The 25,847-nt window shown below is 35.3% G+C and overlaps 1 protein-coding gene and 1 pseudogene across 14 annotated transcripts in view; one reads left to right on the top strand and one right to left on the bottom strand.

Annotated features, from left to right (window-relative positions):
* Positions 1-17,804, bottom strand: part of LOC109449598 (hepatitis A virus cellular receptor 1 homolog) — a 30,767-nt pseudogene extending 12,963 nt beyond the window's left edge.
* SOX5 (SRY-box transcription factor 5) overlaps positions 1-25,847 on the top strand; it is a 946,176-nt gene that overhangs the window by 278,662 nt on the left and 641,667 nt on the right. The window lies entirely within an intron of this gene.

Below are 25,847 nucleotides of genomic sequence, written 5' to 3'. Positions count from 1 at the left end.
CCCTCTGTGATATCTCCAAAAATAAATCACTCATGTAGTGGCGGGCTGTTGCATTTCTCTTTTCTTGAGGAATAGGCATGCTTTTGATTATTATTCCTTAAATGTGATCTTCATAGGCCATCATATTTTTTTCCTTTGAAAAGGATTGGTATAAACCTTATATTTTTTTGTTCCCAGTTGCTAGAGCTTCTCTTAGTTATTTTATTTTATTTATTTTTTTTTGATACCTATTTCATAAATCCTTTTACCTATGTATGGTATTTTTACTTTGTGTTTCATTATAAGCTGTCTCAAAGCTTTTTGGAAGTATTGGAGGTATACAATAATAAATAAGATGCATCAACCTCAGGCAAGTCCATTTCCCTAGAATTATAGCAATGTTGGAATGCTTAATCTTTGTGTAAACACGGCTCAAGAAGAATTTAGTGATTTTTTTTCTCGATTTGTGGAAAACATTTAAAAAAATTTCTCTTACTTTGCACCTGTACTCTATTTCTCTTCCAAGAATATTTAAGCTTTAAGCACTTTCCAATCATTACTTGATTAGCTGCCAACATGTTAGTGTTTATAGGATGGAGGAACTGAGGCAAAAAGAGCCAAAATTTCAGAATTAAAAAAAGAAAGTTGATAACATGAGAATGTGTTCCTGGCTCTTAGTCTCTTGCAGTTTCACTCAGGTGGTGTAATGCTAGGTTGATAATCACTGGTGTGGAATTATTATTTTAATTTCTTTTTTTTTTTTTTAGTTTGAAACATTGAGTTTCACATGATTGACAATGACTGATATGACCATCATGAAATATTTTATTTCAAACACTCTTTTAAAAATAATCAGTGTCTCTAAATAATTTGAGAAAATCAACGGAAAAAGCAATATCCAAAAAAAACCCTGAAATAAGCAATTTTTTAAATAGTCAAGCTAATGTGGCACCTAAGTAGACATTTTATGAGAGAATATTATTAAAATGTTAGGTTCAAGAAAACTAAACCAAAACTTTAAATGCATGAACACCAGTTGTGTAATATTGAAAGCAGCAATTTCATTGGCAGAGACTGAACTTGACCCAAATCTGAAATGGTCCTTTGATGCTAGACAATGATGTTAGTATTTAACACGTAAGCTAATAAACACAAAATAGTTGATGCTTATACAATTTTCCAATTAAGCCATTTTTTTTCTTTCATATAAGTAGAATATATTATTTTCTTACAGATTAAGAAAAAAATGCCTAAAATGTGCATTTTCCTCTCTCTTTTACTAAGGAGTTTTTTTCTTGTCTATTTACCTCTTTATCAAATTTTTGTTTTGTAGATCGTTCCCTTAGGTGCTCTGTATTATATTTGTGTTATAGCTCCATTTATATTATTACTTAGCCAAATTTTATTGTTGTTTTTCCTGTTTGGGTTTCAAATCTTGTTAAAGATTTGTTAAGTTTCATATCAACCAATTCTAGATGTGGGCCATATAACACACATACAAGGTCTGACAATTACATTTGCGAACTTGTTGCAACACTGTTGCTAAACTTTTTGATATCAGAGGGATTATTCATTATGAATTTGTACCAACTGGACAAACAGTTAACCAAGTTGACTATTTGGAATGTTGAAAAGGCTGCGTGAAAAAGATAGACGACCTGAACTTTTCACCAACAATTCATGGCTCTTGCATCACGACAGTGCATCAGGTCACACAGCACTGCCTGTGAGGGAGTTTTTAGCCAGTAAACAAATAACTGTGTTGGAACACCCTCCCTACTCACCTGATCTGGCCCCCAATGACTTCTTTCTTTACGTGAAGATAATGGAAATATTGAAAGGGAGACATTTTGATGACATTCAGGACATCAAGAATAGTGATGACAGCTCTGATGGCCATTCCAGAAAGAGTTCCAAAATTGCTTTGAAGGGTGGACTAGGTACTGGCATCAGTGCATAGCTTCCCAAGAGGAGTACTTTGAAGGTGACTGTAGTGATATTCAGCAATGAGGTATGTGGCACTTTTTCTAGGATGAGTTTGCGAATTGTCTGACCTCGTATGTGCATGTACAGACGTGCACTCACAGTTCTTTCTTCACTACCCCAATCTGGTTAAGTCCTCATCTCAAAATTTTAATTAAACAAGTGTGTTACTCTATATGCCCATTTGTGTTAAGATGTCCAGGATGTAGAACAAAACCTAAGACCAAGTGATAGACAGATCACATTAACTTTTCCAGCTTAATCTCATGCAAATTAAGTTGTCTTATTTGTAAAATCCTTAAGTGTGTTGTCTTTGTTTCTTTCTTTTAAAAAACTGTTTCCTATTTCCTAGATTCTGTATTCATTAACTAATGTATTAACTCATCCATTGATATTTATTGGAGTCCTATTATTTGCTAGGTACTCATTTTGGGATTACAATGGTAAGGAGAAAGCAACAAAACAAAACAAGACCAAAAAACTCTCCCTAACACAAATCATATTCTTAGTCATCATGGAACTCACAGTCTAGTGATAATAAAAATTAGCCCTAATTAAACAATTACATAAAGCAGTGTAAAATTGTGACTATAATGGATGTTATAAAAGAAGAATAAACATTGATGAGCCCTTTAACAGGAGTATTTGACCTAATCAGGACATTTAAGGAAGGCATCCTTGCAACATCAGTTAGACAACCAGGTGAATAATATACATGATAGTAGTAATGGTAATAGCTAACCTTTACTCTGCCCCAGGCACTGTGATAGGTGTTTTACCAGTGTCAATTTACCTAATCCTCACAAATATAATGAGAGGATAGCACTATTATTCACCCGTTTGCAGAAGGAAACTAAGCACTGAGAGGATTCCCACCTAGGGACGTGCTCCAGCATCCAAATGTTTAACCTATCTCTTCTATCTTGTCTATTCAAAGCGTGGTGGTGGGGCGGGGGGTGGGGGTGGCTATTCCAGGCACTAGATCTTGCACAGCTATGCATGGGCTCTGGGGTAAAGAGAGAGAGCACAGTAATGAGGGGGGCTGAAAGAAGGTCAGCAGGAATATAAAGATAAAGGCAGAGGAAGCCAGGAGGGCCCAGAGTTGCCTCCATTTGCTTTATGGGCATCTCCAGAGTCTATTACTTGCCATATGTCTCAGACCAACCCATGGGATGCCACCTTGTTCAGGGTGTAGCCGATCACTCTTGGACTTGATTTAAGGTCTTCCAGCCAAATCTACTCTAAATTATATGAACAACCGCATAAACTCCAGGTGAGAGAAGTTCAATACAAGCAGAGTAGGAAAGCTTTCTTCTTCACCCTTCCGCTTCAAATATGGAAAACGATGACTTGGTATAAAACCATGAACCTTTACACCAATTTGCCTGTATTCAAAATTTAAATCTTTCTAACAGGATCGCTGGTCACCTTGATCAGTTTGCAAATATATAAAGGGCTTGAGCTCGGATTAAGTTCAGAACCATTATATAAGGGATACATAGAATATGTCTGGGAAGAATCATGGTTGGTTTTCTTTTTGGTTGTTTCAAGGTTAAGAATATTTCTAGTCAGGTTGAAGCTCCAAGTACAGTTAAACAGATAAACTATTATTAGATTAATACAGGGACTTTACTTTCTGGAGTTGTGTAATGGGACTTTCAGTATACTTAGTTATCATAATAATTACAGATATAATTTAAAAGAACATAATAGCCATATGTACAGTTAATGAAAAAATCCTGTTGCTCTTTTGATAGTCACTTAAATCATTCTATAATACTGCTGTTCTATGAGGTAACTTAGGGTTTTTTTAGAATGACTTTATTAAATTTTATATCCAAAAAAAATACATAAAGAGTAATACTTACATGGATTGGTTGTATGAAAGGAAGGAGCACTCATAGAATATGAAAAATTAAATTTAACAAATATCAGACAAGTGAAAATAATAAAATATAATTTATAGTTCTTTGGAACAACAGCTTTAATTTTAATTCTTTTTCTCTTTGAATTACTAAAAAACGTGTTATTGAACATTTCCTACTTTTAATACCTTGGTTATAGTTGGCACAAATATAACATAGAAATTACTGTTATTATCTTAAATTGGAATGTTATTTATCTATTCATAATATTCATAAATATATATTTGACATAAAAACATTAACTATGAAACAAGGGAAATATTAGAGATTATAAGATGAAATAGAGAAATATAGCTTTGTTTGTTAAAACCTTTATAACATGGCTCTGGTAAATCATGTGTTTATCTAAATAATATATGTTTTATGATATGAAACTGAATGAGCCTAGAGTTCCAAGTTCACAAAGCTATACATACATTTTCTTAAATATTTATTGCTTTTTTCTGATCATAAAAGCAAAATTTGTAAAAAATGTTCAAAGTAATTCAAAGTAATGGAATTGCAAGGGAGAAAGCAAAAGCTTCCACATTCACATTTTCCCAAAGATAACCACGTTAATGTTTGTGTTATATGCTCTTGCTATATATAAAACACTTCCCCCCCCAAAATGGTGTCATAATCTTAATTCCCTGTTGATGGACATTATTCTTGTTTTCCATTCTTTACTTTGGCAAATGATGGTACAAATGACTATTTTTTAATGCCTATATCTTAACACACTAAAGTTATTATTTCGGTAGGATAAATTACTAGTAGTGGAATTGCTGGGCTGAAAAATCATGCACATTTAGAATTTTCACACATATTGCCAAATTAGCCTCAGAAAGTGTACAAATTTCCACTCTCACTACCTGTATGTGAGGCTCTGTTTTCCCCCAGCTATTAGCACTGGCTATGAGCTTTTAAAATTGAATCAGTTAGATAGAAAAGTGATATCTCTGCAGTTTTAATTTGTATTACTCTAATTATTACTATGTTTGGAATAGGTTAGTAAAAGAAGAGGAAAGAAACTGTATTTGCATTGCTCAGTGGGAATTAAGATCAGGTTGGTACAGAAAGTTGAAAACAGATCTTTCACGTTAGTCTTATGTAACTTCCAGGGTTTTCAAAATGCCCTCATTTGTATAAGACCAGCATGTATGTCACGGCACATACATTGAACCTTTTGCTTCAGTGGAGGAATGAGCAGAACTGTAGCAAAACCTTCTTTATAATGAAATTATTTTAATACTTTTCAGGCAAGAAATTAGTTTCATCAAGAAAATTGATTTAATTTGGAAGAGGCGCAGTATTTATAGCCATAACCAGGTTAAACATTTTTCTCCACTGCTATATCAGAAAATAGCTTCTAACCAGTATATAGCTCCAAATCAATTTGTTCAGTTTAAGGTTTTCAAATTGTATTAATACTCCTCCCATCTTTATGACATTTACTTTTTTTGTGCAAATTTTTGAAGTTCTTCACATAACTTTACAAAATAGACAAAATAACTTTTGAGGGTCAGCTGACTGGCCCAAAGAAAAATGTGCAGTTGACAATAATTATTTTGGTTCAGAGAGCTGGATAATGACAAATGATTTTAATGAAAGCTTCTAGTCTTCTTAATATTATTATTATTATTTTTTGGTTTCCAAGTGCCTAAATTCACTAAAAAATTAAAACTGTCTACAGTAAGAAAATTTATTCCCAGTGGCTATAATAACAGTCAGAAATTTTAGTAGCTAATTAATTCTCATGAATCATCCAATACTTACTGTATTTTAGCAACACAAATTGAAGGGAAATCCAGAATATTGATACCCTACAAATGGTAAATTTGCTGTTTATCAGGCTTGCATGCTGTAGATCTCAACTGCACAGTTTTTGAATGGCAGCCTAATGAGTTTGAATATTTCATTAAGACTGAAAGAGAAGAAAAGTTTCCCCAGTTTCTTCTCCAGAGGTACTTTTGGTCATTTGAATGCTGCAAACTAGAAATGAAATTTTGATCCACAGAGCATACCTTGTGTAGCAATAATGAAAATAGAGGATGGTTTTTATTTTTCGTTGAGTTTTATTTTAGACAATCTCTGGATATGAACCTTACTTCTTACTTAAGAGACTCTCCTGCCATAATCAAAGCCAATAACAGAGAGGTAGATTGTCTTAATTGTCCTGGATTTTGTTCTTATTTTGAAAAAGTAGTCTGTGTTTTAAATTTTCATTGAAAGAAATTTTAAATCATAAAATAGAAACAAAGAGGCTTTGTAATCAAATCAGGCAAAGCCACTCATATGTTTAAAATCCAACTGTCTACAGTAAAATTATTTTAAGTTGTGGCCAAATCTGCATTCATTTCAATAGTAGGGCATACCTTGTTGTTTTAGACGTATTGACATATACTGGTATTACACTTTAATTGCAAAATAATATGGCCTAGTTATAAATAAGGGAAATCTTGACTATGATCCTTAAGGTCTTTCCAATAATGGCCAGGTGTGCTTAGGCCTTCTCTACTGTTCTAGATTTATTAAAAACTGAAGGAGGGAATTCAGAGGACATCTAATCAATCTTTCTATTTTGTGGCACCTCATATAAACCATTACACTTAAGTGAAACTCTAGCCATAGAAAGGAGATTTAGTAACCTATTCTCAGTGAATGCTTGAATTATACATTGTTTTAAAATCATGGCATTAAGAAAAATCTGTGTAGTAATAAGTATCTCAACTTGAAAATTTATATTGCATGTTAATTTTCAAGGAAAAAATCGAATGACTATATGAAAAGTGATGCAGTCATTATAGATGTTGGTCAACAGTAACACCCTCTTGGTGGAATCACATCATTTGACATGTGAATTTCCTCTGCTTGCCACCAAGGGGAAGGTTTTCTGGAGTGAAATTCTGCTGCCAGTCTTGACAGTCTTGTAATGCATAGACGGACATTAGCTTGGGATGGAAAGTGACTTTTTTTTTTTTTTTCTACTGATTTTATTGGAGGGGGAAAGGAAAACTAACTTATTACCTAAATAGGAATTTGGCCAATAAAACAGTAAATTGTCAGGTAAAGAATTTGAATACTTGCACATGTTTAAGGGTTTAATTTTATCATCGGGAAATCTTGGCATTTGACTTTGAGATACAGCATAGCCAAATCACCATACAGTACATCTTTTTGCAGAAAACTCGTCATTCTTTTGGGAAATATGGTTTTATAGAATATGTTGCAACGTGACAAAATGAATTTTTAGCAATATTGACAAATGGAGAACAGGAAGAACACAGTGGCAAGTACGGTATCGCAGCAGACACACTAGTGAGACACCCCCACCCCCAATTTGGAGCCTAATATCAGCTTCTTTAATCTGCCATTAAATAACTGTGACCTCATACTAAAATCAGAATTTTAATTTTAGGCTTATGATTTGGCTATATCTTACAAATTAAAGAAAAAGAACACACTTTAAATAAACTAGAATGAATTTCTGAGACAGTTTAATATGAATACCACCACTACTTGGAGTTTTTATTTTAAAAAAAATGGGTAGTCAAGCAGTAAATAGGATTTCAGTATGTCACATTTAAGGATCTCTTTATATAGTGCCATAACTTTATGTGTATAAAAAGATACATACATTTTGCTAAAATTAGCATAAGGCCTCCTATCTGGCGCTACGTATTCCCTCTGTGGCAATGCAGTTTTATTCATTATGTCTTCTACTCCCTTATCAACCATATATAATTAGGACATTGGCAGTTTTATTCTTTATTTCTTCGATACCCTTATCAAACATATATACTTAGGAAATTGGCTTGAACAGGGATTGTCAAGTTAAATCTTCTTTTTAAATAAAAGGTTTAAAATGGCATCAAAATAATTGCAGAAATGTCTTTAGACACTTAGAACCATTTACTGGCTCACAAATGAGACTTTTCCTTGTAGAAAACTTTGTTTTCTTTAACCGCTGAATCCCATTTTGTCTTCCGAGTGTAAACTGGCAGATTAGACATTTCCAAGGGCTTGTTCAGTGTGAAGTTTTTCAGGTGATTTCAGTTTAATGCAACCAGATAATTGTAGCTCCAGGGCTTAGTGAGGCTGTAAAGCTGCTAATCCAGACAATATTACCTGGTCACATGTTGTGCTTATAGGAGACACCTCTGCCTTTAATGGTCTCTTGCCATGCTGGCGATTTCTCGTTTTAGAAGTCCTATAAAAATGAGGCACACCAGACCAAGATTAAATCTGGAAAAATATCAGAATATGCAGTTTGGGGCAACAATGTAATACAACCTTAAATCTTTTGCCAAAGATAAAATTTGATATTTTTGTGGCCTGAGTTTCTGTTTTATCACCTTATCATCTCTAAGAAAATTGAGCACTGAATTTGAAAACGACGTCTTTTGTTGTTGTTTAAATGAGCCACTGCCAAAGCAGCCATACTCTAGGCATTTATAAATAGTTTAACCGATTAGTGCAGTTATTATTTGGTAGGTTTCTCCCTTTTAGTGGAGTGCAATCATTTACTTTCCATATTTATTCCACTCAAAACCTCTTCGGAACAGCAATTGTCATGCAATATTGAATAATGATAATGTTCGGATTCTGAAGGTTGTTACCTTTTTCTCTCACCCTGACCAAAATTTGGTAGTTCTATTGTAGTTGGCATATAAACAGATGCTTATAAATAAAAGGCAAATCTATTCATTTGTCAAACCTTTGTGAGCTCTTGTGGCCCACACACTAATGAACAATTGGGAAATGAAACATCATCGGGGAGAGGCAGGTAATATGTGATTAAGCCTTTTTATTCTAACGGTGAATGTTAGATGGGCAGAAGTCCTGCTGTAGAGTACTTTCATATGAGATGTACAAATGGGAATTAGAGTTCTATTGTATCTAAGGCTAGGTTCAGGATTTGGACAATGCGAGAGGTAGGATGGAAGAGGACAGAAAAGAAGATAGAATTTGAGAGCTGAGGCATGGGGGTTTGTGTAGCATAACAAGTCATGTCCTAGCAGTAAGACTACTCTGTAAAGTTCCTAGCACAGAGCATAGCTCCCTGTAGATGCATCTTTTCTTTTGGCCATTGTCTCTTTCTTTGCCCTATGTCTCCCTTTGATCTCTTCCTCCCTGCCTCCTTCTGACTCTGTACTGTGTATCATGGGAGTGAAGGTTGCATATTTTACTCTTGTAGGGTTCTCATCTGTAATCCCTTCTTCCCATAACTTTACGTTGTCCCCCAAAAATAATGTGTTGGTGTCATGGCTATTAATTATACTTAATCTGTTATCCTAGAAGGAGTCTAACCATAAGAAAATGGACAGTTTCCACTTATCTTTATTCCTGGTACCTTGGATTACATACAGGGAGAGTTGTACCTCTTCAGCTGAGGCAGTCAACTCAACACAAGGAGAGTTGTTTTGCTTCTTAGTTATTATAACCCAACGGATCCTCTCTAGGCTGTGGAGAGGAAGGGCCAGGGATACCTAGAAGCTGCGCTGGCCATTCCATTCTTTTTCCTACCTTGGTCATTTTTCTTCACAGTCTCAAAAGCTGCCACTGTCCTCAGTGGTGAATACATGGCAGCACTGTCCCAAAAGAGGGAACTCCCAGAGGTGGGCGTAGTGGTGGGAGAGGGGACGTAAAGAGGGAAAAGAAAGTAAGAAAGAAGAGGGAAACCCTCCTTCATTTTAAACATGTAGGGATATCCCGTATGTTTCATTTAAAAATGTATAGTTACATTGACTTTTTTATCCTAAATGACAATTAGGATGAAGTTATTTTGGATATACTCTGGTAACCATTAGAATCTGAACTGATTCTTTTAATAAAATATGAACAATTTTAAATTTACCTAAAACATATAATTTCACTTTGACATCTTGATAACTTATGAGATGATCATCATCTATGCTTGATGCTCTGGAGAATTGGTTGAAAATATCAGGCATACTTACCCCAAACTGACTTTTGTAAGCCAGCTGTGTAAAGAAGATTTTTACACACGAAATAGGAAATTTAATGAGATAATAAATGAGTTTTAAATACATTATTCGTGTTTCAAAAAAAATCAACTTGATTATTTCAAATATTTAATAATTGTTACTTGTTACTTTTTTTCTTAATTGTTGGTTTGCCTTTTTTTTTTTTTTTTAATGTTTAAGAAAGCTTTCCAGGTTTAGAGTTTAAGTTGTTCAAATTTTAAGTTAGTTTGAAGGAAATTACAAAATGAACTTAGACTTGAAATTGTTAGAATGTTTGCTTTCGGTGTCCAATATTCTACATACATGGGTTAACCTTGCTTTATCAATGACTTTGGTATTCACCAAATAAAGTTTAGTTAATCAATTAACGTTCATTTGTTTCCACGTCATAGTAACTTAGCTAACTTCTTTTTTTAAATTGTAGAATATTGGAGTATCACAGTGCCCCAAATGTTGGGTAGGTAGGACCCAGAGCAGCTCTGGGAACCCTGCCTCAGGTAGGGTTAATAGACACTCCCCCTTTCCTCTTCCCCAGGGCTTCCACTGAAGTGGTTCGCTACCCTAACTTCCAGTGGAGGCCTGAAATTAAAACATTTATTCAGACCCAAGAACATGCTAAATTCAGACTACACAAAAGCCACCAGGAGTTATATACTCTGAAGTTACTGCACCATTTTCTGCAGAAAATAAACAATTCTTGGCAGCCATCTCATTTTGCAATAGACATTTTCATCTCTAATGAATCAGAGACTTTGGCAAACTTCCTTGATCCTCTTCCCAAGTGATGCCCAGTTTTAAGCTTCGAAGGACTCACTGAGCATTACAGATCTGCATTCTATTTCTGAGTTGTAGATACTGACCTGTTTTTTGGCAGAGGTTGACCTTCCACTGAACTCCCCAATGTGTTGATCACTTTCACCTGCTTTAATGCCGTCATGGCACTCTACCTGAATAAGTACAAAAATACCAGCTTCAATCCTTATGGTTAGAGGCTGAACACTTACAAACAAGAAATGGTGTCTGGTCAAATGTCTCTTATTGCCCATCCACTGCTTTGCAAACTTATCTGACTCTGCCTCTTGCTTATAATTCCTCCCCTGATTTCCACTACTGCCTGTCAGATCCTTCTAATTAGAAGACAAAGGAAATTATAACCAAATAGCCCTGTGCCCATGGATCAGGAAAAGACTCACTGAGGTGGTGGCTGCTACAGTGAATGAGCTCGGAGGTCTCTGTGCCGGTGCCCCGGGCCCCACTCATCCCTGCTAGCCTGCAGCAGTCTACAGCTTTAAATATTTTCCTATGGACATTCTAAATTTTATCTTGATTTCTCAAATTCATAGATGGTAATGCTCTTATTACGAAGTTAATAAATTGTATGCGTACGTCGATTGAGTCACATATTGGTTTATAACACCCAAAAGTGTTCCTGAGCGCTAAGTATACAGATCAACAGAGTATGAGAGGAAAGGCACAGATCCTATCTGATTGCAATTATTTCTTTATTACTCCTAGAATGGATCGTGCCAAGTCATCTGTTAGTTACAGTTTCATCATTTTTGACTAATTAAAGGACAGTCTTTTATATAAATAATCTTACTTAAAAATTCAATTGTATTAATCTTGAATACCTTAAATAGCAAAATTTGTCTATTGAAACTTAGATAGGGATGAAAATTATGCCTCATTTATGTTTAAAATTACGAGCCTAAATCTCAAGTTATAATTAAATCCATAAAAAATTTAACACGTATAATTAAAGGTGCTCTCTTAAACAATCTGCCCTTCCTCATCCAGGTCTTGTTTATCAGATTCATTTGGCTACAATAACACTGTTACTCAGGGTAGCTGGCACATTTTAACTCAGTTTTTTTTTCAAGATATTATCAATCTTGTCTTAATAAAGTACAAATTAATACAGGGTTTCTGTTATTTTGTTTTATGTGTTTTTCGTTTGTTTGTTGGTTCTTTAGTTTTGAATAAACCATCTATGGTTGTATGGTCCTAAGCTTGAAAAAAATGTTTCCCTATAGCAAATCAGAATGATGAAGAGCCATTCTGAAGGCCTCAGAGACTGAGACAATGCTGTGGAGGAAAAAATAAATAAATCAGAGAAAACAAAAAATAAAACATACAAAAAATAGTGCAAGTACTGCAATCATAATAGATTGATCCCTTATAGTGTAGTGCAGGGTTTCTTATCTTCAGCACTGTTGACATTTTGGGCTGGATAATTCCTTTTTATGTGGGAAAAGGGGTTGTTCTGTGCATTTTAGGATGTTTGGAAGCAATCTTGGCTTCTATCCACTAGATGCCAGTAGCACCTCCCCCACTTTCTCCAGAACTGACACAAACAAAGGTTCCTTGGGGGACAAAATCAACCCTTACTGAGGTCCACTGATGTAACATTTAACAACTGTACAAACCTTGATAATCCTTCAAAGTATAATTGTAATATTTCTTATTATAGCTCTAGGCTATCAACACATTTATCTTTAGTTCTCTGTCTTTAAGATGGCAGGTAAATATGTGACATATTTTTAAAAACGCTATATTCTAATGATTATAAGTTTTAAAAAATTGGTATTGCTTATCTGGTAAATGTCGGTGATTCAGGAATCCAGATAAAGGAATCCTTTATATTTCTGTGACGCTGGAAAAATAAATTATTGAATATTACTATTTTGTGAAATATTTGCCTGCTTAGTTATGCAGTCGAATATTGTAGGTCCTCTTGCATGATCCCTTAAACTGTTACTAAAATTATCCTCTGTTTCCTGAGCACACATTATAGGACAGTAGGTGGAAATAGCCCTGGCACAATAGGAAGTATGACGAAGTGGCCCTCGGAGTCCATGTTTAGATTTGGACAGCCAAAATTGGATATGAATCAAGAGCCCATGAAACAAAGAAAGTTTCCCTAAGGGTTATTCTTGATCATGTGGAAAGCAAGTTGTATCTTCCCTTTATTCTTTTGAGTGTATTTCCCTAAATAAAAATCCCGACAGAAACTCTAATCTTTGATCTGTTCATAATTGAACGTATTGAAAAAAATTCCTTATATTCTCCAGCTTGTTTTCCTAGGTATCTATTTTTAAAATCTATCTGGTTATTTAATCCCAAATATGGGCCTTTCTGTACTGGCTACACCTATATCCAAATGGGATCAAATATTAGTTTGATGCAAAAGTAATTGCGGTTTTTGCAATTATTTTTAACCTTTTAAATTGCAATTACTTTTGCACCAACTAATAGCATGGTTGATAGTTCCATCTACTGCATTCTTATTTTTATTATCTCAAATTCCCCAACTAGGTGATCCCTTCAGGAAAACCAGCTGTAGAAGGATAACTTTGTGGGGCATTGGTTGCCTGTCCACAGCTACCTCAGATTAAAGTTACCTTATGCAATGGGAAACAAACAAGTAAACAAAAACTTTGGATTTTGCACTGCCAACTTAAATTTAACTTTTTCCCTTTACCACATTTTTGCTTTTATTCTTTGATCCCCTACTTTCGTAATTTGTACCTGCATTCTCTTAACCCAATTTTAATATGTGATATTAGTCTCTATTTCTGTGGTGCACCTTTTGTATATTAATTTTCATTGTATTTGTTTTATTTTCATAATTGTATACAATTTTAAAATGTTATTTTACTTTTGATTAAATCTTTGCTGTATTTTAGGTATTTTCATTGTAGTTCACATATAGGTTAGAATATTCTATGATTTTTTTTATTCTTATCCCATATTCTTTGCATTTATTTTAAATGTTACTCATTTACTCATTTCTTTTGTGTGAATATTAGCTTGTGTTTTTCTATTGGTTTTCACATTTGTGTCCTTCATTAAATAAGCCTATGAATAAGAGGAACAACTATAAAATCTATGTTCGGAGAAAAAAGTTTCTGAATATTTTTCTCCTCCAACCCCTGACAGCCTACTCTAAAGTCTCAAGTGTCAAAAACTCAACTACAGGAGCCAGACAGAACCTGTGAAAACTGTGGTGAACCCAAGAGTATGTGTCACTATCATGTGGGCAGCTTCCATGTAGTAGATTGCTATCATGTGCAAGATGGGCATAGCATTGCCAGATGTCCAAGTTGTTGAAAGGTGTCAGAAGTATGGATTCTCTCAACTTCTAAATACTGGGAAAATACTTTTTAAAAACTGTTAATACTACATAGGTCAAACAGAACACAAGACAGTGGTATTCAGCTACTTTTCAAAGCGATTGCAGGAGCCATTCATGCCAGGTGATATTGCTGGCCAACGAATAATTCATTAAATCCCTCTTGTCAAGTCATTCTTATGTCAGAAATTAGTAATATTTAGCCTGCCTTTCCATCCTGGCGCACTCCTGTAGCAATTATAATCTTAATGGTGAGGATTTTTCCCTCTTTTGTAACAGATTTGTATTCTGGTTTTCATTGCTTGAATCCTGAAGAAACTACATAAATATTATTTGATTTCTCTCTGTGTTAAGATATTGCGTTTATATCTTTACTGCCAATGTGTGTGGGTCCTATTGTTTTTATTTTGATTTTAATACTAGCTATAGAATTCTTGGTAAATGTAAAGGACATTTCTAGAATAATCCTCAAATTATTATCAGGACAGGAAGATTAGAAAAAGGTATTAAAATTTAGAGATTATTACATAAATAGGATATTGCATGAATAGAAAGATGAGAATTATTAAGTGAAGTAGAGGTTAGTTATTGCTCTCTTTGGAGAAATAAAGTTATTTTGCTTATGTCATGGTCAATAGGAAAAAAAAAAAAAACATAAGATGAATGGAAGGCAAGATGAAGTTAACTGGAATGGATTATAGAAAGTGATTATTTTGGACCCAGCACTCTTCTAGGAACATAGAGGACAGTCAAATTGAAAGTAAATTGATGGTTTTTTTGAAAACTTTGTCATGTGGTATATCATTCAACACTTTAAACAACACTGTGGAAGTAATCAGGAGAATTATTATCCCCATGGAACTGATACCAAAGAGAATAAATAATGTTTCCTAAGACATCAGTTAGTTCTTAGATGTTAGAAATCTAACTTTAGATTCTCAATAACTGACAACGTGTCTTTTACTTTAAGGTTGAGATTTTTTTTTTTTTTTTAATACTGGTTAGAATGTACAAACAGGTAATGCTACACCTCTAACATGCATTACCTTTTAATTATATAGTTTTTTCAGTTGGCTGAACTATATGCTTAAGAATTTTTTCCCTAGAGTTGAGTTTGTGGTTGAGCGTCTTAATGCTAAACGCTTCATATTTTAAAAAGTGAGAAGCAAGTGAAGCAGTCACAGAACAATCCTGGGGGATATTCTTGTTTCATCCATTTACAGAGTTCCCACTGATTGTTTTAAACATGTGATTTGAAAACAGTGGAGTAAGCCTTGTCACTGAGCTTTAAAGAGAAAATAATACTCGTTTGGCCATTTCAACTGAAATTTGAAGAGAGGGAGCAGAGCCATCAGCCCTTCTAAATAACAGCTCCCTTTATCCTCCTAGTCCATCTCAAAGTAAGGACTTCAGCCTGAAGCTGAGAGAGCGGAGGCTTCCTCTGTGTGACCCTTCCTGGTGTTCTTGTTTGTTCTCTTAACCCCATAAAAACCTTGCGCTTTAGGTATATGGAAAAGTTCCGGATCTGAATTCTGCAGAAATACAGAATGCAAAATGAAGATGAGGTCCTTTAATAGTCAGGTTTTGTTACTCAATGGTTTGCTGAATTGTCAGTTTAATTTTTTTTTTTTTTAAATTTAGATCTTGTAAAGAAATGGGAAAGCACAACAAGTCAATATGGCTGTGTGGTTTTGTTATTGACAGAATATATTTGTATAGATATATGGAAGTTATCAGGAGAGCTCTGAAAATTGCCAAAGTTGAGCTCTGTGTCAAGACACAGTTCCTGTTTGTTTGTTTTTTGTTGTTGTTTTTTACTGTGATTGAGCACTGATCTAAGTGGATGTATTACTCCTGGGTCAGTATTGCTTTGTTTTCTTTTGTTTTCATCATCATCCAATTTGAACCCTGATTTTAAGAGTGAAAATTCAGTCCAACGATTTGTCCTTTTTCACTGATTCCATCCTGGTCTCTCCTTCCTTATGTCCCTCTCTCCCCAGTGTCATGCACTTTTCCTGGGAGTAAACAGTAGATGTTACATATTTTAACTCTGGGCTCTGGTACAGTGTGTTTGGTTGTGCTCTCTGTGCCATTCCCTGGCAGTCATAAATTAATTAAAAGTAGACAGGATCCGCAGGAAAAGAAAGTTGTCCCTTATTCTCCCCCTCTCCTCTTTCTTTCTTTTTCTGTGGGTAAATAGCTAGTTCCTTTGTCCCTGGCTGCACTATTTCATTTCTACCATCATTGTCCTCATTGTTCTCTGAAACAGGAGGGGTCTGGGCCAGGAGCAGCAAGGTCTCCGCTAATGACGGGAAGTCTTTAAAGTTTGCGCTGCATTTCATCTTCTCTGTGGGAGTTTTAGGACGTATCCAGTGTTTGATCCCCACCGTGCAACTTTGCTTCTAGTTAATTAACAGATCCCCCATTACACACTCTCATCTAGAAGCACATGGGAGGCCTATTGGGAGGTAATTCAAGGCCAATCTGAGTGATGGCAGGAATTAGAGAAATCGGTTGTTTCAGGGCTAATGTTCAGCAAATAAAGATGTCCCATTTTAGAGATCTCATTTGAAATTTTTGATTTTATTTTTATAATGAAAAAATAAGATAAGGAAATTATTTTGTCCTTATAACCTTATCCTGACTATTCAGGGCAGTTTGAACTTAGAACTCTTTATAACTGCCTGGAACTAAAATAAAAAGGAATAAAAGAAAGACAGGCAATATTATGAGATGTAGCCATGCTAACAAGAATTTTGGTCTCCCTTTTATTGCTAGCAGTCTCTTTCCTGCCCAGCCTATTAGCCAAGTCACAACTGTCCATAGCAACTTTTCCAGGGTCCATGAGGCAAAAAGCTGGCAGGGGCATCTCAGTAGTGGTTCATTTTATAGCCAAGGCTAAATCATACTCTGTTCTTATGTTGTTGCTTTTGTTCCAAGGGTGTCAAAGTGATTCACAAATAATAAATAATAGCTTCAGTATTAGGATCCTTTCCCCTTCTAGCCTCTTTCCAAATGAATGTTGCAAAATAAAAACAAACTTGCCTAAAGTTAGACATTGGCATAGGAGGGCCAGAAACAGAGCCCTGGTGTTTCAGTGACTCTGCTGTCCCAGACCACAGGTAGCCCAGGTTTGGATGGCATTTGAGAGGTGCATGCTTTGTTCAATTTCTTATCCTTCTACAGTTTCTCCAGCCCTATAAGCAATGACCCCCTTTATCTAATGAATTAGGAGGTACCCCTGCCTTGCAATTCTCAGTTCGACACTTGGCAATGAGAATCAAACCGGGGCTATTTAGTGCAGCAGTAAATGGCCCGCCACATTAGCCCCCTGGCATGCTAAGCTATTAGGTTGTTTTACTGTTGTTAAAGTTACATTTGTTAGGTGGAGTTGCTGCCCTTCCACACAAACTCAGCGGTGCCTGATACTGGTGGGCTAAACGTGGGCCATCCAACACGTGGAGTAAACTCAGGCCATCCAGGACCCCAATGGTTGGGCAGTGTGGCTGTGCTCCAGATAAGAAGCATTCTTCTGTCTGAAAAAGCAGGAGCATGGATTATTATGATTAAAAAAGAAAGAAAGAAAAGGAGATCACTGGACAATCATGGTTTTCGTACTTTGCTGTGACTAAACTAATTACGTGGGCTCAATTAACCATTAATTTATAGCAGTTCTTAAATGACTAATTGTCATTTGACTAACTGTCACAGACAGTGCCATACAGAAGGAAGGCCAGGGGTGAGAGGCACTGAATGTGCTGCTGTGGCCCTCCGCAGACCAGCCACCAGCGCTGCATACACAAGGGAGCGGGGCAGCATCCTCGGAAATGGAAAGATTAACATGGAAATGAAGGAGAATATTCAGTGGTGTGTGTGAGTGTGAGAGTATGTGTGTGTGTGTGTGTGTGTGTGTGTGTGTGTGTGTGTGTGAGAGAGAGAGAGAGAGAGAGAGAGAGAGAATATTTCTGCAAAGAAAGGAAAATGCCAGTACTATGTAGCTTCATGCAGCCAGCTTGCAGGGTTGAATTGGCATTTGGTAACTTGGTAGCGGCTGCCAGTGTGTGTGGTGGGAGAAGAGGGAATAGACAACAAGAAAAACACATAGAGCTTAAAAAAAGATGTAAAATGATTCACTTCATGCCATATGGACAAAAATGTTGTCACAAAAATAAGGCCAAAAAATAGTGCCAGGTTAGACTTTTAGTTCAAAAACATATGTATAATCATCCCCATGAACATGAATTTTAATTAGTATTTTGATAGAGAGAAACCAGATATTTTTTTAACCTGCTCTGTTCTTGTTTTCTGTTCCTCTCCCAGTTTTAGCCTCCATTAAACATTCATATACTGTATGTTTTGTGTCTGTATGAGGAAAATGCCTTATCCCTGGATTGGTGGGAATGCAAACATCTTGGTTTTCTGTGGCATACAAAATATCTTTCCAGTGGAGCTTGCAAGCAGAAACGTTATCACTGGGAAATCTAGAGCTCACTCTGAGCCTCAGGCACACCAGGGAGGAAGGAAGCCATATGCCTTTTTCCTTTGTCAATGGAGGCATCTGCACCCATTTGGTTCCCCAGATCTACCCTTCACACCCATCCACATCTCATCCCTCTGGGATGCCTTTTAAAAATTAATACTCATATATATATATATATATATATATACACACACACACACATATATATATGTATATATATATACACACATATATAATATATTTATATTAAATGTATGACATATATTTATATTAACTGTATAATATATTGTATATAATATATTATATATATAGATATACACACCATACACACACACACACACACACACACACACACACAAAACACTATGTGACAGGGAAGTTTTAGAGAAAATTTGATAATACTGTGACTCCAGAAACTTTGAAAAATGGAACTTGTAACTTATTGATAAATAAACGTAATAAATGCTCACATTTTGTTAGTTACACTTCACCTGCTTCTAGAAAGATTTGAGATGACAGTACTCACCCGAAGGTACTGTGCTAAATCATCTTCCCTTAGCAAAGCCCTTTCCCACCTTAAATGAGGTGCTTCAGTTAATGCCTTCCATGTGATAATGAGATGATGATACAACAAAATGCATACATTAGCAATGATTTTGCTACTTAGGGGGGCATCCGCACCCTGGTTTCTTTTTTATCTCTAAAGTAATACTGGTGAATCATGTGAATTACAAAAACCTGGTATTTAAAATCAATCAAATCTTGGTGGAAAAGTATTAACCTGCTTTATATTCTTTATTGGAATTCCCGAGCTTTCCTCGCAGCATTAGCTGTGCTTCAGTCTATTCCAAGAGCAAAGGTAAAATCAACAATAGTCTTAGCAAAGGTAAATTTTACATCCCTCTTGGTGGTTCTCAGGGATTTCTCAGAATTTTATTTTTCGGCAAGCACTAACAGAACCATTCCTTTTTTCCTTGCCTCGTACCTTTCTCCCCCGAGGGACCTCTGGTCCAGTCAGTGAGAGTAGGATGCCATATGGGCACTTGTTCAGTAAATCCTCTTGGTCCTGGCCGTTTTCTCTGGGCTTGTTGTCTAACGTCTACTCTTCCATAAAGACACAGTCATCATAACACACATCACAGCTATGACAACCGAAGGGAACGTGTTATAAGAGTGACCTCAAGCCACAAAATGAAATCCATGTCCATCCATCACATTGGGACTGCAATAGAAATGGTCTTGGCGTTATCTATAGGTTGCCTCATTTTTGGAACAGTGGAAAAAGCTAAATACATCTGCCTGCCTTCAGATCTCTAACTCAGGCTTATATTTCCTGGAAACTATTCCCAAGCTTCTGTGTCAGGTTTCTGTTGGATCCAGTAGATCTATTCATCCATTTACTCAATCCATCACTATTATCAAGCTCCTAACATGAGTTCTAAATTTAAGGAAAGGGTTGCTCCTTGCTACAAAAATGTTTGTGTATAGGAGAATATTTTCTGGCTTTTATGTTCTTAGGACTTCTAATGGGTTTCGATTACTTTAGGGTTTCAAAGTCCTGTGAAATCAAGAAAAATTTAGAAACATTCTAAAATACATTTTCTTTCCCTTTATATCTACCAAGACTGTTTCAATCACTTTATTCACAGAGATCTATATTCAAGACTAAGAGTCAAACTGAGCTCTGATGGAAGCATTAAAGGTAATTCAGGTTTCCCAGTCTGATTCTTCTCTCCTATCAGAAATGTGGAGGCAGGTGACACCAGCCAAAGTAGACGAAGGCAAATTCCTTACCCACTAGGGGTTTTCTGAGAAAATTATGATGATTGTTAAAAAAATCCATGTAGGTTATTAATTGTAACATTATTTATAATCATCACATATTAGTAATAACCTAAATTTCCATCCATAAAAGACCTATTGAATAAATTGAAGTATGCCCATACAATGAAATATCATGCAGTTATAAAAAAGTAATGAGGAGATCTCTAGGCACTAATATGGAGACATTTTCAGGGTACCTTTTATATTAAAATTTTAAAAATCTTGAAAGAGTATAGACAGTATGCTATTTTTTACCAAAGAAAGAAGGGTAAATAAGAATAAATACATGTATTTGCTTATTTTATCATGAAGGATAAGCTAGAATTAATGAAAATAATTACATATAATATGTGGATGGAACTGAATAGAAAGGATATGGATGGAAGTAACCTTCTTCAGAGTTACCTTTATATATAGTTTTGACTTTTGGACCATATAGTTATCATATTTAAAAATAAAATTTAATCAATAAGGATAGACATATACCTGTGATATTAGATACTAACATTGATGGAAAGCTGAATGGTAATCATTGATGATACTTCAGACAAATATTCTACTAAAGAATAAAGAGGAAGTGAAGGGGGATGCTTTTAAAAGTTTTATGCCTACTGAATTGTATGTATTGCTGGAAATTTCCCATTAAATTTAATCCTTAAATTTTATTTTTATTTAATTCCTACAGCTAACAAGTATCCCTTCTCCCTGTCTCATGTTACTCCTTTGACAAGAGAGGAAGAATAAATGAAATTCTTAATAGTTTTCTCTACTTTGGCAGTAATTTGAGTCAATAATGTGATTTCATATCATATATTTGGGGGACAGGAGGGATACAGAATCAGTGCATATTCTTTGCCAGTTTCTAAAGTCATTATAATTATCAAAAAACCGTAACACGTTATAGGAAGTATTACTTGCATCCTGAGCCATATTGTTGTTTTTAAATTTTTATTTACCACACAAACAATGTTAATAATGTACCATTTTCTACTAATATGTAATAAGCTCCCTGACAGCATAACACACTTTTGGAATTAACTCTTTTGGAGGCACGAAAGTAGTAATTATTAAAATTATTTTAAGAAAATGAAATATGACTATGGAAAGCAAAATTTAAAAAGGTCTGATAATTGTTATTAAATGAATGGGATTTCCAGTGGCCCAAAGTATTAAAAGTTTTAACCATTTTCTTAGCTTCTGCCCTGAATGACTCTGATTCAGCACATTCATATAACTCTTTTGAAGATGAGTATTATTTAAAAATTGATTTGTATTGGGCCTACTTTAGGCATTTTTTTTTTTAATTTTTAGCAAAGAAACCCTGTTTTTGGTGATGGTAAGGTACAGCCATAAATTCATGTTCTCAACATTTGGTCCGGATGTTGCCATTCACCTGAAGGAAGCAGAGGAAGGGGGGCATGTGTGTGTAATCATGAAGTTCACTTTTCTTTTCTGTGTAGAGTTTGTGTTCAATTTAAGAAAAATGTATTGGCACTTTAGTAATTCCTTTTACCCAATGACCTTCTAATTAAATAGGCAAAATTTCATAAAATTTCACACCGTGAAAGCAGTCTGAGAACTAAACACACTGAGTAGATGGAAAGTAAGAGTCAGGTATGGAGTGAGCTAAGCTCCCTGTAAGGCGAATGAAGGGAATTTACTAAGCCTACATAGCCTGTGTTAGGGTACGTTTTTAGTTATGAGGTAAGTCAATGATCACAATATTAAAGAAAGTTGTACCATTGCACATGTCAGTGCTTTTCATCATGCAGTGACATAGTGAAAAAAATAATGAAGTGGAAACGTCAGTTCCCCATATCAAAAGCTGTGAAATATATGTCCTCCCAGCCAAAGAAGGCAAGATCTGGAATTTTTTTTTTTTTAAATGTGGATATATAGAATAAATATGCAACCCTCTTGATAATGTTGGCTGATGAAATGAAATTCACCAACTGTAATTCTGGCACAGAGAGACACACATAGTGCCTGCATACACACACACACACACAGACCCTCAGCACATCCTTAATCATTTGCTATCTTATTTACATTTCATTTGCTACAGCAAATTCTATCATTTGAACTTTAAAAAAATATATTTCAATATTACTTAGGGAAAAAATAGGAAATAATGTGATTGGCTTTCAAATAGCTTATTACCATTCAAATACTTTCAAGATAAATTATATTAAAAGAACCCCACCCTGTTTGAGCTTCTGAAACATTCTAAATGGAGACTTAGCTCTAAGTAATCCAAATTGCTTTAGTTGTGCAGAGCAGCATTAAAAGCCTTGTCCACTAATTGAGTGAAGCGGCACTCCTGAAGCACCCGTGTCCCCTCATTAGATGATCTTGCAGGCACTGTTTGACATCCTGGGTTTCTGGGCTCAATCTAACAGTACTGCTGGCTCAAATTAATGGTAATTCATTATGACACAGTCTGTCCTTCCAGGGAAACAGCAATGTGGAACCCATGGGGCATCTGCCACTGGTCCCTCTTGATCACATTCCTTCCCACTTTAGTTCAAATGACCACCTTTGTATGAACCTTCTAACTTCTTCAGCTAATTGGTGATTGAAGGTATGCCTTGACTGAAGAATTGCATTCAATTCCTTTTCACTAATGTTTATAGAAAGAAAGAGGTTTATCTAACAATAGGCCGAGACAGCCTGGAGAATGATGCCATGTTCTAAAGGAAATAAAGTGCATTCATGTGTACATGGACGTGCAAAGGCTTCTTTTGGAGTGCGGATACCTCACCTGTATCTATTCACAGATACTCATAGAATTCTATATTCATAGAATATAAATAGAAAATAGCGAGATCGAATTTTCATAAATGTGATAGAAATTCAAAGAGAATGAAAGTTTTCTGTCTCTATGAGTTTGGTTATTCAACACATTTTGAGGGAAACGTCATGTTTATATGATGAGCATTGCTGTCCAAATGTTTTTCAACTCTCACTAGCAGGCAGGATGCTATCACTGGGGAAAAGGTTCCAGGGGTGATGCAACTCTAAATTATATGTTTGTATCAATCACTTCACTGTGTTGATTCAGATAATTTCTTCCATGCATGGAAAATGACTCAGGTCTACCCATAAAAGGAGTCTATTAATGTCCAGATGCAGCGTTTCCTCTGAAATCCTTACACTGATCATGAACGTAGAAAAGGTTGTGTATATTGACCATTGCTTCCATAGTGTTGGAAATAGTGTTGTTTAGTCAGTATGAGGTTCAGGACAGTTGTGGCACCCACTGTTTTTCCAAAACTGAGCCTAATCTCACTCTAAGACATCTACACCAAGCAATATGGACCTGGGGGAATTTTTAACAGCATTAAAAGCCTGTCTACTCACACACACTTTATGAATTGAAAGTCCACTATTAGATTCATTCTTTTGGGTTATATTAAAATAAACAAACAAAGAAACTTTTCATGACATAATCTAATTGCTTAAAATAGCTAATAGATTACTATTGGTTATTAGTAGTCATTTATTCATTTATTTATCTAATGTCTATTTCTTTTAACCCTATCCCTCCATAAAATGCACTCTAACAGAGCCATCAGTTCAAAACTAATGTTCATTACCTCATTTTACCAAATTCTTAGATAAACTATGATATGGATATCTACTTTTACATTGTAGTTCTTAACGTGTCTTGACTAAATGACTGCTTTTCTTACCAAATTTGCTCCATCCACATTTAGTCTTCCCAGTTTCAGTGAATTGCAACTCCATCCTTCTATTTGCTCATTCCAAACACCTGGGAGTTTTCTTTGGCTTCTAGTTTTCACTCACACACACTTCTAATCCATTGACAAATCCCATGTGTGAAACATACACGTGAATTCCGAATTCACCGCTGCAACTCTGCATAACATACACTATGCCTGGAATATTAAAATAGACTCTACCTTTATACCTACCTCAGTCTATTCTGAACATAGTTCTGGAAATATATGGGGGCATTTTGGTTGTCAAAAGTTCTGAGGTTTACTACTGACAGTTAGTGGCCTGAGTTCAGAGATGTTAAATGGCCTGCCATGTACTTGATGGTCAGGTCAAAGAGGAGTTGCTCACCCAAGAGGCTAGTAGCAACCCTACTGAGAAATACTGACCCATTAAAAATCTGAGACACATCATATACCACTTCTGTGTAAACCCTCCCAATGGTTCCTAATTTTTTCTGAGAACCAACGCTAGTATTCTACAACAGTTATAACAATAGATGGGCCTACAGTGTCTGACACAATCCGTCTTTGCCCCTGTGTCACTTATCTGATTATATTTCCTATTAGTCTGTCATTCACTCATTGCATTCCAGCAACTCGGAAAATACAATCATGCCAGCATGCTATTACCACTGCCTGAAAAGTTCTTTATCCAATACATAGATATATATGTTTCAATAGTTCACCTACTTTTTTAAGTGTCCTCTTTCTCTGTTAGTCTACTTAAAATTGTAGATCTTCTTTTTAGATTCTGATCCACAAGCTGTTTTGTCTCCAAAATAGTTATCATTACCTAACATATTGTTATATTCTTGTGTTTCTTCACTCACCAGACTGTAAACTTAATGAGAGGTATTTGTCTATTTCGTTCCCTGCCTTATCACGTTGCTTAGAACAGTATCTGGCATATATTATATGCTTAATAAATCATTTTTGAATGAATGAAGTTAAACTCATTAGTCAATATTGCACTAAAGAAATGGAGATTTAAAAGCTGAGAGGGTAGTAGATTTTTCAAGACATATAGCTAGTAAAGAGAAGAATTTACATATGTTCTCATGAATGTATTTATTCATTCATCTACTAAGTATTTATTAAAATCCAATCTACAGTAGGCACAGTTCTAGGTGCTACAGGTAAAGTAATCAACAAAATAGGCAAGGTCATGAAACAAATTAGTTGTATAGATGGTAAGTACTATGCTTGAAATAAAATAAAAAAAAGTATAGTGGCAGGTGATTGGAGAATTCTTGTGTTTTTCCCACTGTAATCTGACTAGCTCATTTCCATATTAGTAACAATCATATCTGATACATCAGCCAACACTTTAAAAAATGGGGAATTGATACATAGATAGGTATATTTTGAAGAGGTCGGTGTGCTCTGTTGAACAGAATACAGATTTTGAAGCCAAGCAGACTTGGGTTCAAATTCCAGCTCTGCCACATGTTGCCCATGTGACCATGAGAAACTAAGCTCACTTAGTAACCTCATTTATTAAGTGTTAATAATGCACACTTGTAGGTTGACTATGAAGTAAAGAGCTGGTGTAGATAAGATGTCTAATGCTTACAAATTAGTTTTTTTAATCAACATTTATTGGGGTGACAATGCTTAACAAAACTACATAGGTTTCAAGTATACAGTTCTGTAATACATCATCTATATATTGCATTATGTGTTCACCACCAAGAGTCAGTTCTCCTTTCATCACCATATATATGACCCCCTTTACCCTCATCTACCACCCCTTCCACCCTTACTTTCTGGTAACCACGATACTGTTGTCTGTGTCTATGAGTTTTTGTTTCTTTATTT

The sequence above is a fragment of the Rhinolophus sinicus genome, chromosome 1, assembly GCF_057876585.1.
Source record: "Rhinolophus sinicus isolate RSI-liver-muscle chromosome 1, RSI-T2T, whole genome shotgun sequence".
Classification (NCBI taxonomy): domain Eukaryota; kingdom Metazoa; phylum Chordata; class Mammalia; order Chiroptera; family Rhinolophidae; genus Rhinolophus; species Rhinolophus sinicus.
Note: the sequence above shows the minus strand (reverse complement) of the source record. Positions and strands in the feature narration are given on the sequence as shown.